Source organism: Sprattus sprattus (genome assembly GCF_963457725.1).
Source record: "Sprattus sprattus genome assembly, contig: scaffold_34, whole genome shotgun sequence".
Taxonomy (NCBI): Eukaryota; Metazoa; Chordata; class Actinopteri; order Clupeiformes; family Clupeidae; genus Sprattus; species Sprattus sprattus.
The window spans coordinates 419,640-432,558 of record NW_027667030.1 but is presented as its reverse complement, the minus strand read 5'-3'; positions in this window follow the sequence as shown (position 1 = coordinate 432,558).

Genomic DNA, 12,919 nt, shown 5'->3' with positions numbered 1-12,919 from the left:
CACACCTCCCCAGACAGGCCTAATTAGCCTGCTGTCTATTAAAGGTCCCCAGAGGTCAGAGAGACACACAGAGAGCTCCAAACACTGCCCTGTGTACTGTATTAAGTCACAGCAAGCCCCAATGGCTCACACTTGTCTCCCTTTAGGCCCAAAAATTCTGCCTGCTATTAAAGCTCTCTGAGGGTCCCACAGACACACAGAGAGCTCCCAGCACTGCCCAGCACTAACCCTAACCCCCAGTACTGCCCTCAGCCCCAGCCCACTAACCCCAAACACAGTGAGCTTCATGAGGCTCCCACAGACACACACAGAGCTCCCAGCACTGCTGGACGTCTAACTGAGGTCGCCATTGAATTCTAGATAGCTCGCTCCGTTTCTCACTTGCCGCCACAGCCTTCAGACGATCAGTCATCAGCACAAGTTCGCCTCATGAAAACCGGAGATTCATACCGATCTGCCACGCCCCACTGTGTGGTGTGTTTATTTAGTGTGTAGCGCAGTTGACTGTGTGGTGTGTTTGTTTAGTGTGTAGCGCAGTTGCACTACGGGGTGTTGAGCTGCTTATTATGTGTAGGTTTTTAAGGATGCAATGTGCATCGTGGTCCGGTGCTTCCGCCCTGTATAGCTTTTCCTTTATAGAGCCGAGCCTTTCTTTCATATTAAAGCTCTCTGAGGGTCCCACAGACACACACAGAGCTCCCAGCACTGCCCAGCACTAACCCTAACCCCCAGTACTGCCCTCAGCCCCAGCCCACTGCCCCCAAACACAGTGAGCTTCATGAGGCTCCCACAGACACACACAGAGCTCCCAGCAATGCTGGACGTCTAAGTGAGGTCGCCATTGAATTCTAGATAGCTCGCTCCGTTTCTCACTTGCCGCCACAGCCTTCAGACGATCAGTCATCAGCACAAGTTCGCCTCATGAAAACCGGAGATTCATACCGATCTGCCACCACTGTGTGGTGTGTTTGTTTAGTGTGTAGCGCAGTTGACTGTGTGGTGTGTTTGTTTAGTGTGTAGCGCAGTTGCACTACGGGGTGTTGAGCTGCTCATTATGTGTAGGTTTTTAAGGATATAATGTGCTTTGTGATCGTGCTTCCGCCCTGTATAGCTTTTCCTTTATAGAGTCGAGCCTTTTTTCATACCGGGGAGTCATTCACAACTTAGGACAGAGTTGCTTCAGTTGGGATTTGAACCTGCAATTCTCAGATGGTTTTCTGGAATCTTACCCTTTGCGGGTTTCGAACCTGTGCTCATCAGGTCTGTGGTGCCGCGCCCTACCCACTAAGCCACCGTGCTGGTACAGAATTCCGCCTGTCAGTGCGCCCAAATCACGGATTCCTCACCCCATATTTTCCCAGGCTCTTTCTCTTTCAATCTTTCTCTCTCTCAGAGTTGCTTCATGTGGGGTTCGATCCTACGTTACATCCTCCACAGGCACCAGGATGTGACAGAATGTGTCCGAGAATAGGTCACCTTCAGCGGACTGGCCCTGAGCAGCTACACCCCTGGTTACATCCTCCAAAAGCACCAGGATGTGACAGAATGTGTCCGAGAATAGGTCACCTTCAGCGGACTGGCCATGTGCAGCTGCACCCCTAGTAACATCCTCCACAGGCACCAGCATGTGACAGAATGTGTCCGAGAATAGGTCACCTTCAGCGGACTGACCATGTGCAGCTACACCCCTAGTTACATCCTCCACAGGCACCAGGATGTGACAGAATGTGTCCGAGAATATGTCACCTTCAGCGGACTGGCCATGTGCAGCTACACCCCTAGTTACATCCTCCACAGGCACCAGGATGTGACAGAATGTGTCCGAGAATAAGTCACCTTCAGCGGACAGGCCATGTGCAGCTACACCCCTAGTTACATCCTCCACAGGCACCAGGATGTGAACATAATGTGTCCGAGGACAGAGCACCATCAACGGACTCTTTACCAGCTTCGAGTCCCTTGTTTTCGACTTCCAGAGGCACCATAATGTCAAAAACATGTGTCAGCCAAAGATGCACCATCAACTGACTCTCTGCGAGCTTCGAGTCCCTTGTTTTCGACTTCCAGATGCACCATAATGTCAAAAACATGTGCCCGAGAAAGATGCACCATCAACGGACTCTCTATGAGCTTCTGGGGCCTTGTTACAATCCTCCAGGAGGCTTCTGAAAAGGAGCTCTCTAGTCCCGAGATGGTACCCGGTGGCAAAACCTCTTTTTGGCATCCTCCAAGCTTAAGGGGAATCCTCAGAGAGTGTCCGAAAAAAGTGCACTGTCGTCGGACTGACCGTTTTGGCTCGGGAGGGTAGGCCATGGAGCTCGCGCCAGCACCCCCAACTTTTTTTTAGCCATGGTTAACCAGTAACTATGAGTCTCTTAAGGTTCCATAAGAGAGTCATACTATGACTCTTATGGAAAAGTAACTATGACTCTGTCATAGGGTCGGGGCAAAAACGAATCTCAAGAACATTAAGGCTAAATAAATATCAGAGTTGATCCAAATGATTGAGGGAAGTTGGCTAGCAATAACCCCAATTATGGGATAAAGATTGGCTCTGAAAGAGGAAATAGCCTGGAAATTTACTGTGGGAGGAATCGTGACTTGGTCGCACTGACAGGTGGGATTCTGTATCAGCACGGTGGCTCAGTGGGTAGGGCGCGGCACCACGAACCTGAAGAGCACAGGTTCGAAACCCGCAAAGGGTAAGATCTCAGAAGAACATCTGAGAATCGCAGGTTCAAATCCCACCTGAAGCAACTATGTCCTAAGTTGCATATGAATCCCCGGAGAAAAATAACACACAAATCGCAATCAAACTCTGTAAACAGAATGTGGCAAACTCTGTAAGCAGAACATGGCATACTTTGAAGACAGAACTTGGCAAACTCTGTATACACAACCCGGCAAACTCTGTAAACAGAATGTGGCAAACTCTGTAAACAGAATGTGGCAAACTCTGTAAACGGAGTGAGGCAAACTCTGTAAACAGAACGTGGCAAACTCTGTAACAGAACTCAGCAAACTCTGTGAAAAGAACCTGGCAAGTTCTTTAAACAGAAAATATAATATTTTGTTTTTATCTTTTTTTAAAGCCATTCGTCTCACACGTTTCACCCTAGAAAGGCGCCCGGTGTACGCCGGAGTATCCTTTCTACCCCCGGTGATTTCGTAAAGCATCCCAGGTGCTGAGGTCCCACGGGGCCTCTACTTGGGAGGGTAGGGAATTTCGGTCGACCCCTCCCGCTGGCAGGCCGTTGCTGAGGATTGTGTAAATCAGTTGTAAAAGTCACACAGCAATCATATAATATAAAATTATATGTTTTTCGGTTTCCTAACCGTTGTCGGCAGTGGAAGTCGATTGTAAAAATCACAGGTACGGTGTTGCACCCCGCACAGTAACCGGAACCCCACGGGGTGGGCAGAGAAATCTGCCAGAACATCCAGCAGGAATGGCTGCGATGAAGAAGGGCAAGACCACAGGTCGCAAGGCTAAGTGGTCTGTAAAAGAACTAAAAACTTTGATGGAGATGGAGGAGGCTCTCGAGCAAGGCCAATACTCTGTATATTACATGAACGTGGAAATTGCAAGTCAGCTTCCAGGTAGGTCCTCCCACGAAGTGAAAGAGAAAAGACAGTGCATGAGACGGCAATCTCACAGGAGAAGCACTAAGCTCTTACTGCAGCCAACAGAGGCAAACCTGGAGAGGCAGGAAATCCCTGCTGAACTCAATCTGCTGATACAGCCACGAGGGTTACAAGCAGTAACTGGCCTCAACAGAAAATTAAGGTGGCAAGCTGGTGCTCTCATTGACATGTACACTCACGAACACGAAATCAGGCGGGCGCTCACACTGGCAAGCAGGAAGGACCCGGGCGCAGCAGTGGCCATTGAGACCGCTACGGCGATGGTGATAAGGGAGGCGAGAAGAAAAGGGGCTTTTTTTTGGCGAAATTTTTCATGGGAGTCTGCCTGGGAGTGTGCCTGCAGTCTGCCTGGGATTCTGCCTGCACTCTGCCTGTGTGTGTGTGTGTCTTCAGGACCGTGGAGAGCAGCAGTCATTGGTCTGCCTCCAGCAGTCATTTGGCTACCTTAGAGAGTCAGGAGCCGGCAGCCCGCTAGGGCCGCGGGCGACCTGTCACCAAGCGCGTCCCTCAAGGCGGTGTGTTGACCCACGGACCAGCACAAGTTCGCCTCATGAAAACCGGAGATTCCTACCGATATGCCACGTCCCACTGTGTGGTGTGTTTGTTTAGTGTGTAGCGCAGTTACACTACGGGGTGTTGAGCTGCTTATTATGTGTAGGTTTTTAAGGATGCAATGTGCATTGTGGTCCGGTGCTTCCGCCCTGTATAGCTTTTCCTCTTAAGCTTTTCACTTTAATATAAAGTATTCAATCCCTACTTTGTAGGATGTCACTCAAGATAGTTAAGGATCCTCTCAGAACACTCTTACAAAGTCTCGACGCGAGAGCTTTTGCACTGCTCTTAGAAAGTCCCATTCTCTTGAGGATCTTGTTGTTGGGTTTATGCCAGAGGCCCCTCGCTCCCAGTGGAAATCCGTGTATTTCCACTTCCTCTACACCCATGACCTGTTTCACCAAGTTCTTGATGGGTTTGTAGTGCTTTACTTTCTCTCGGCCTGCGAGTTTTAGTGTGTTGATGTTCCTTTCAAACCGCACTGTCACATCCAGCACCATTGCCTTACCATCTTTGCAAAAGACCAAGTCTGGGTGTCTCACATTTGGTCTGCTTCCAAATTCTTTCTCCCTGTGGACAACCCAGCCCTGCTTCTTCGCAGCGACTGCCAGTCGATGGCATGCAAAATTGTGTCGCTCCAGTCGTTTCGCCCTACCGCTGGGACATGCTCCGAGGAGGTGTGAGGCGGACTCAAGCCTCGCGTGACAGCCTCGGCAACTCGCGTTCCACTTGCTTTGGCCCCTTGCCATAAATTCCCTGGTAGGGTAGACGTTCGCTTGTAGCTGTAGTGCTTGTGAGCAGAATTTGTGTTGCACTTTTGGGAGTTTGGAGAGCCAGGCATTAGACTCTGGAGAGTCTTTGAACCAGGCTATTCCAACTCCCTGCACCGATTTGCCTGCCCACCGGTCGAACTCTACATCTTGCCACTCGCATGGTCTCTTGTACTGGGATAGCTGAGGGGCCCCATCTGCTTCAGTAACGTTCGTTACTGGCACACCCTCTGGAGTTGGTAATTTCTCCAGTTGCCCGCCCGCTTTGAGCCAAGCTCTTCTCCAGTCCTCCAGCCCGTTCTGGTCCCAGGCTATCTTTCTGATGACTTCATCATCAGAGTGCAAAAGTTTCCACAACCGCTTTGCCTGCATAGCAGGAATAACGGCGCTCAACTTTTGTAGCCCCAGACCTCCGTCTCTCGCTCTAGCATAGAGCAACCCATCACATGTGGTCTGCGCTAGACCCAGCCATGTTTTTACTGTGCTACGTAGTAGCCGGTCCAGCAGTCGCAGCCGAACTATGCTGTAGTCGCAGTGGTCGGCCCGGTAGAAATGCCTGGGGATTATGAAGGTCTTAAGCAGCCAAATCTTTTGAGGGGCAGTTAATGGTGTCGCCCCTACCTTATCCAGCGCCACTTGTAACTCTTTGAGAATGTCGGGTTTCTCGAGGCCCCTCACTGGACCGACCTGAATTCCCAGATATCTTACCGCCCTTCCACTTTCAACCATTTCTATTGGTGTCCCCTCGATCTGCCAGGGGGGACAGTCATTCACTTTCATTTTCATGCTGTGTTTCAAGGGGGTAACCATGAAGCCGAAGCACTTGCTTGCGTGCACCTTAAGCCCCGTCAGGGCACAGAAGTCATTCAGTGTGTCGCTGACCAGCACCAGGTCATCTGCGAATGCAAGCGAGACCAGCTTTGTGTCTGCGATCTTTACTCCCTTACCGAGGCTTTCCAGTGTGTGGAGCAGTGGATCAAGAGCCAGATTGAAAAGCAATGGGGACAGTGGGTCACCCTGCTTCACACCGACTTTCATTGCAATGGGTTCAGATTGTTCTCCCCCGGCTTCAATGCAAGTTACGCCCCCGTCGTACGAGCTTTGTATTGTGTTTATGATGTGTTCATCCAGACCTCTCTGCCTGAGCACTGCACGCAAGTGCTCGTGTGTCACCGTATCGAAAGCCTTTGCCACGTCCACGAGCACCACCGCTAGTGACTTTCTCTCCCTCCTGCTGGCTTTAACCAGACTTTGAAGGATGTGAAGATTCTCACTACAGCCAGGAGAGTCCCTTAACCCTCGCTGCCTGTCGTGGATAGTGCAGGCTTTCGTAAGGCGCCCATTTAGCAGTCGTGAGAACAGCCGCATCAGCATCGAGCCGATAGTGATTGGGCGCCAGTTATTTGGGTCATTCAACAGCAGAGGGTCGGAGGTCTTTGGTATCAGTACAGTTCTCGCGGGCTTTACACACTGAGGTATGAACCCCGCCGCAAGCCAGCTGCCAAAGAGTTTTGATAGCTTCACACCCTTCGGGTCCCAGAGGAGTAGGTCATCCCGCCCGATGCCGTCCGTGCCTGGTGCCGATTTCCTGTCCGTCTTTCTGAGGTGTGTGAGCACCTCTTCGGGGGTGAACAGGGTGGAGAAGTGTTCGTTGTCCGCCCCGCTGGCGGCCTTAAAGCCTCCCAAGCCCTTGAAGGCACCTTCTGACACCATCCAACGCCTTTCAAACACTTCGTGTAATTGAGGCAGCAGGACTGGGCAGTCGGTCGCTTAGCCGGGTCCGTACTCATTAGTTTTCTGAGTTTATGGACCTCATCCCTCTTCATTTCTCGCTTGCTTCGGGGCTTCATCGGCTCGCCAGCTGTGCTGTTCTTTTTGGTCGCTGGACCTTTTCTTCTCGCCTCCCTTATCACCATCGCCGTAGCGGTCTCAATGGCCACTGCTGCGCCCGGGTCCTTCCTGCTTGCCAGTGTGAGCGCCCGCCTGATTTCGTGTTCGTGAGTGTACATGTCAATGAGAGCACCAGCTTGCCACCTTAATTTTCTGTTGAGGCCAGTTACTGCTTGTAACCCTCGTGGCTGTATCAGCAGATTGAGTTCAGCAGGGATTTCCTGCCTCTCCAGGTTTGCCTCTGTTGGCTGCAGTAAGAGCTTAGTGCTTCTCCTGTGAGATTGCCGTCTCATGCACTGTCTTTTCTCTTTCACTTCGTGGGAGGACCTACCTGGAAACTGACTTGCAATTTCCACATTCATGTAATATACAGAGTATTGGCCTTGCTCGAGAGCCTCCTCCATCTCCATCAAAGTTTTTAGTTCTTTTACAGACCACTTAGCCTTGCGACCTGTGGTCTTGCCCTTCTTCATCGCAGCCATTCCTGCTGGATGTTCTGGCAGATTTCTCTGCCCACCCCGTGGGGTTCCGGTTACTGTGCGGGGTGCAACACCGTACCTGTGATTTTTACAATCGACTTCCACTGCCGACAACGGTTAGGAAACCGAAAAACATATAATTTTATATTATATGATTGCTGTGTGACTTTTACAACTGATTTACACAATCCTCAGCAACGGCCTGCCAGCGGGAGGGGTCGACCGAAATTCCCTACCCTCCCAAGTAGAGGCCCCGTGGGACCTCAGCACCTGGGATGCTTTACGAAATCACCGGGGGCAGAAAGGATACTCCGGCGTACACCGGGCGCCTTTCTAGGGTGAAACGTGTGAGACGAATGGCTTTAAAAAAAGATAAAAACAAAATATTATATTTTCTGTTTAAAGAACTTGCCAGGTTCTTTTCACAGAGTTTGCTGAGTTCTGTTACAGAGTTTGCCACGTTCTGTTTACAGAGTTTGCCTCACTCCGTTTACAGAGTTTGCCACATTCTGTTTACAGAGTTTGCCGGGTTGTGTATACAGAGTTTGCCAAGTTCTGTCTTCAAAGTATGCCATGTTCTGCTTACAGAGTTTGCCACGTTCTGTTTACAGAGTTTGATTGCAATTTTTGTGTTATTTTTCTCCGGGGATTCATATGCAACTTAGGACATAGTTGCTTCAGGTGGGATTTGAACCTGCGATTCTCAGATGTTCTTCTGAAATCTTACCTTTTGCGGGTTTCGAACCTGTGCTCTTCAGGTTCGTGGTGCCGCGCCCTACCCACTGAGCCACCGTGCTGATACAGAATCCCACCTGTCAGTGCGACCAAGTCACCGATTCCTCCCACAGTAAATTTCCAGGCTATTTCCTCTTTCAGAGCCAATCTTTATCCCATAATTGGGGTTATTGCTAGCCAACTTCCCTCAATCATTTGGATCAACTCTGATATTTATTTAGCCTTAATGTTCTTGAGATTCGTTTTTGCCCCGACCCTATGACAGAGTCATAGTTACTTTTCCATAAGAGTCATAGTATGACTCTCTTATGGAACCTTAAGAGACTCATAGTTACTGGTTAACCATGGCTAAAAAAAAGTTGGGGGTGCTGGCGCGAGCTCCATGGCCTACCCTCCCGAGCCAAAACGGTCAGTCCGACGACAGTGCACTTTTTTCGGACACTCTCTGAGGATTCCCCTTAAGCTTGGAGGATGCCAAAAAGAGGTTTTGCCACCGGGTACCATCTCGGGACTAGAGAGCTCCTTTTCAGAAGCCTCCTGGAGGATTGTAACAAGGCCCCAGAAGCTCATAGAGAGTCCGTTGATGGTGCATCTTTCTCGGGCACATGTTTTTGACATTATGGTGCATCTGGAAGTCGAAAACAAGGGACTCGAAGCTCGCAGAGAGTCAGTTGATGGTGCATCTTTGGCGGACACATGTTTTTGACATTATGGTGCCTCTGGAAGTCGAAAACAAGGGACTCGAAGCTGGTAAAGAGTCCGTTGATGGTGCTCTGTCCTCGGACACATTATGTTCACATCCTGGTGCCTGTGGAGGATGTAACTAGGGGTGTAGCTGCACATGGCCTGTCCGCTGAAGGTGACCTATTCTCGGACACATTCTGTCACATCCTGGTGCCTGTGGAGGATGTAACTAGGGGTGTAGCTGAACATGGCCAGTCCGCTGAAGGTGACCTATTCTCGGACACATTCTGTCACATCCTGGTGCCTGTGGAGGATGTAACTAGGGGTGTAGCTGCACATGGTCAGTCCGCTGAAGGTGACCTATTCTCGGACACATTCTGTCACATCCTGGTGCCTGTGGAGGATGTTACTAGGGGTGCAGCTGCACATGGCCAGTCCGCTGAAGGTGACCTATTCTCGGACACATTCTGTCACATCCTGGTGCTTTTGGAGGATGTAACCAGGGGTGTAGCTGCTCAGGGCCAGTCCGCTGAAGGTGACCTATTCTCGGACACTTTCTGTCACATCCTGGTGCCTGTGGAGGATGTAACCAGGGGTTTAGCTGCTCAGGGCCAGTCCGCTGAAGGTGCACTCTTCTCGGACACATGTTCCTCAAATCCTGGTCCTCCTGGAGGATATAGAGGGGTCTAGAGGCTCATGGCATGTCCGCTGAAGGTGCAGTATTCTCGGACACCTTTGAGCAGGGTCCTACCCCTCTGGAGGTCTGAAAACTGTGGATTTTTTCTAAGTCCATTTTGGTTAACCATGGGTAGGGTTTTGGTTAACCATGGGTACGAAAAAGTTGGGGGTGGTGGCGGAGGCTCCACAAAATACACTCCCGACCGAAAACGGTCAGTCCGACGACCATGCACCTTTCTCGGACACCTTCTGAATATCCCCCTAAGGCCTGGAGGATCAGAGAAAGAGGTTTTGCCACCGGATGACGGCGTGAAATCGAGAGCACCCTAAAAAAGTGGACTTAGGCTCAGAACGAAAAATAAAAAAAGTTCCACAAAGAGGTAACTTAGCCTCTGAGTGTCCGATTTTCAAGCGGTTTGAAGCGGACTGTTGACCACACTCTCCTCCCTCTCCCGGAGGATATATAGGGGTCTAGAGGCTCAAGGCATGTCCGCTGAAGGTGACCTATTCTCGGACACATTCTGTCACATCCTGGTGCCTGTGGAGGATGTAACCAGGGGTGTAGCTGCTCAGGGCCAGTCCACTGAAGGTGCACTGTTCTCGGACACATATTCCTCAAATCCTGGTTCTCCTGGAGGATATAGAGGGATCTAGAGGCTCATGGCATGTCCGCTGAAGGTGCAGTATTCTCGGACACCTTTGAGCAGGGTCCTACCCCTCTGGAGGTCTGAAAACTGTGGATTTTTTCTAAGTCCATTTTGGTTAACCATGGGTAGGGTTTTGGTTAACCATGGGTACGAAAAAGTTGGGGGTGGTGGCGGAGGCTCCACAAAATACCCTCCCGACCGAAAACGGTCAGTCCGACGACCATGCACCTTTCTCGGACACCTTCTGAAAATCCCCCTAAGGCCTGGAGGATCACAGAAAGAGGTTTTGCCACCGGGTGACGGCGCGAAATCGAGAGCACCCTAAAAAAGTGGACTTAGGCTCAGAACGAAAAATAAAAAAAGTTCCCACGAGAAAAAACTCAGCCTCTGAGTGTCCGATTTTCAAGCGGTTTGAAGCGGACTGTTGACCACACTCTCTTCCCTCTCCTCTCCTAAACCTTCTGACCGATTGGAAACCGTGACCCGCCAGGGGAGGCACCCTGTCTCACAGGTCCCACCTCCCCGCCACCGCGGTCAGCCTCCAGGCCTGGGACGCCGAGGGCTCTACGGAGCTCTCTGTCACCGCGCCGAACCCTTCTCTAGCGAGAATTTGCCCCGGATGAGTGGGGAGAGGCATATTAGTGGCTGAGGTACCTGAGAAGCACAGGTTCGAACCCCGCGAAGGGCAAGTCTCGGTGAAACCACCCATTAAAGGTGTTAGTTTCGACGAAACCACCTGAAAATCGGAGGATCGAACCCCACATGAAGCAACTCGGTCCTTGTCACATAGGTCTCTCTGGCTCAAGAGGAAGGCTCGACTCTAAAAGGCTCGACACATTGCATCCTTAAAAACCTACACATAATAAGCAGCTCAACACCCCGTAGTGCAACTGCGCTACACACTAAACAAACACACCACACAGTGGGGCGTGGCAGATCAGTATGAATCTCCGGTTTTCATGAGGCAAACTTGTGCTGATGACTGATCGTCTGAAGGCTGTGGCGAGAAACGGAGCGAGCTATCTAGAATTCAATGGCGACCTCAGTTAGACGTCCAGCAGTGCTGGGAGCTCTGTGTGTGTCTGTGGGAGCCTCATGAAGCTCACTGTGTGTTAGGGTTAGTGCTGGGCAGTGCTGGGAGCTCTGTGTGTGTCTGTGGGACCCTCAGAGAGCTTTAATAGCAGGCAGAATTTTTGGGCCTAAAGGGAGACAAGTGTGAGCCATTGGGGCTTGCTGTGACTTAATACAGTACACAGGGCAGTGTTTGGAGCTCTCTGTGTGTCTCTCTGACCTCTGGGGACCTTTAATAGACAGCAGGCTAATTAGGCTTGTCTGGGGAGGTGTGTGTGTCTGTAGGCCTCCCAGTAAGTGAACCCAACACACTGGGCAGTGTTTGGAGCTCTCTGTGTGTCTCTCTGACCTCTGGGGACCTTTAATAGACAGCAGGCTTCTTAGGCCTGTCTGGGGAGGTGTGTGTGTCTGTAGGCCTCCCAGTAAGTGAACCCAACACACTGGGCAGTGTTTGGAGCTCTCTGGGTGTCTCTCTGACCTTTGGGGACTTTTAATAGACAGCAGGCTTCTTAGGCCTGTCTGGGGAGGTGTGTGTGTCTGTAGGCCTCCCGGTAAGTGAACCCAACACACTGGGCAGTGCTGGGAGCTCTCTGTATGTCTCTCTGACCTTTGGGGACCTTTAATAGACAGCAGGCTTCTTAGGCCTGTCTGGGGTGGTGTGTGTGTCTGTAGGCCTCCCAGTAAGTGAACACAACACACTGGGCAGTGCTGGGAGCTTTGTGTGTGTCTCTCTGACCTTTGGGGACCTTTAATAGACAGCAGGCTTCTTAGGCCTGTCTGGGGAGGTGTGTGGGTCTGTAGGCCTCCCAGTAAGTGAACCCAACACACTGGGACTTAAGAGACTCATAGTTACTGGTTAACCATGGGTAAAAAAAAGTTGGGGGTGCTGGCGCGAGCTCCATGGCCTACCCTCCCGAGCCAAAACGGTCAGTCCGACGACAGTGCACTTTTTTCGGACACTCTCTGAGGATTCCCCTTAAGCCTGGAGGATGCCAAAAAGAGGTTTTGCCACCGGGTACCATCTCGGGACTAGAGAGCTCCTTTTCAGAAGCCTCCTGGAGGATTGTAACAAGGCCCCAGAAGCTCATAGAGAGTCCGTTGATGGTGCATCTTTCTCGGGCACATGTTTTTGACATTATGGTGCATCTGGAAGTCGAAAACAAGGGACTCGAAGCTCGCAGAGAGTCCGTTGATGGTGCATCTTTGGCGGACACATGTTTTTGACATTATGGTGCCTCTGGAAGTCGAAAACAAGGGACTCGAAGCTGGTAAAGAGTCCGTTGATGGTGCTCTGTCCTCGGACACATTCTGTCACATCCTGGTGCCTGTGGAGGATGTAACTAGGAGTGTAGCTGCACATGGTCAGTCCGCTGAAGGTGACCTATTCTCGGACACATTCTGTCACATCCTGGTGCCTGTGGAGGATGTTACTAGGGGTGCAGCTGCACATGGCCAGTCCGCTGAAGGTGACCTATTCTCGGACACATTATTTTTCGTTCTGAGCCCAAGTCCACTTTTTTAGGGTGCTCTCGATTTCGCGCCGTCACCCGGTGGCAAAACCTCTTTCTGTGATCCTCCAGGCCTTAGGGGGATTTTCAGAAGGTGTCCGAGAAAGGTGCATGGTCGTCGGACTGTTTTCAGACCTCCAGAGGGGTAGGACCCTGCTCAAAGGTGTCCGAGAATACTGCACCTTCAGCGGACATGCCATGAGCCTCTAGACCCCTCTATATCCTTCAGGAGGACCAGGATTTGAGGAACATGTGTCCGA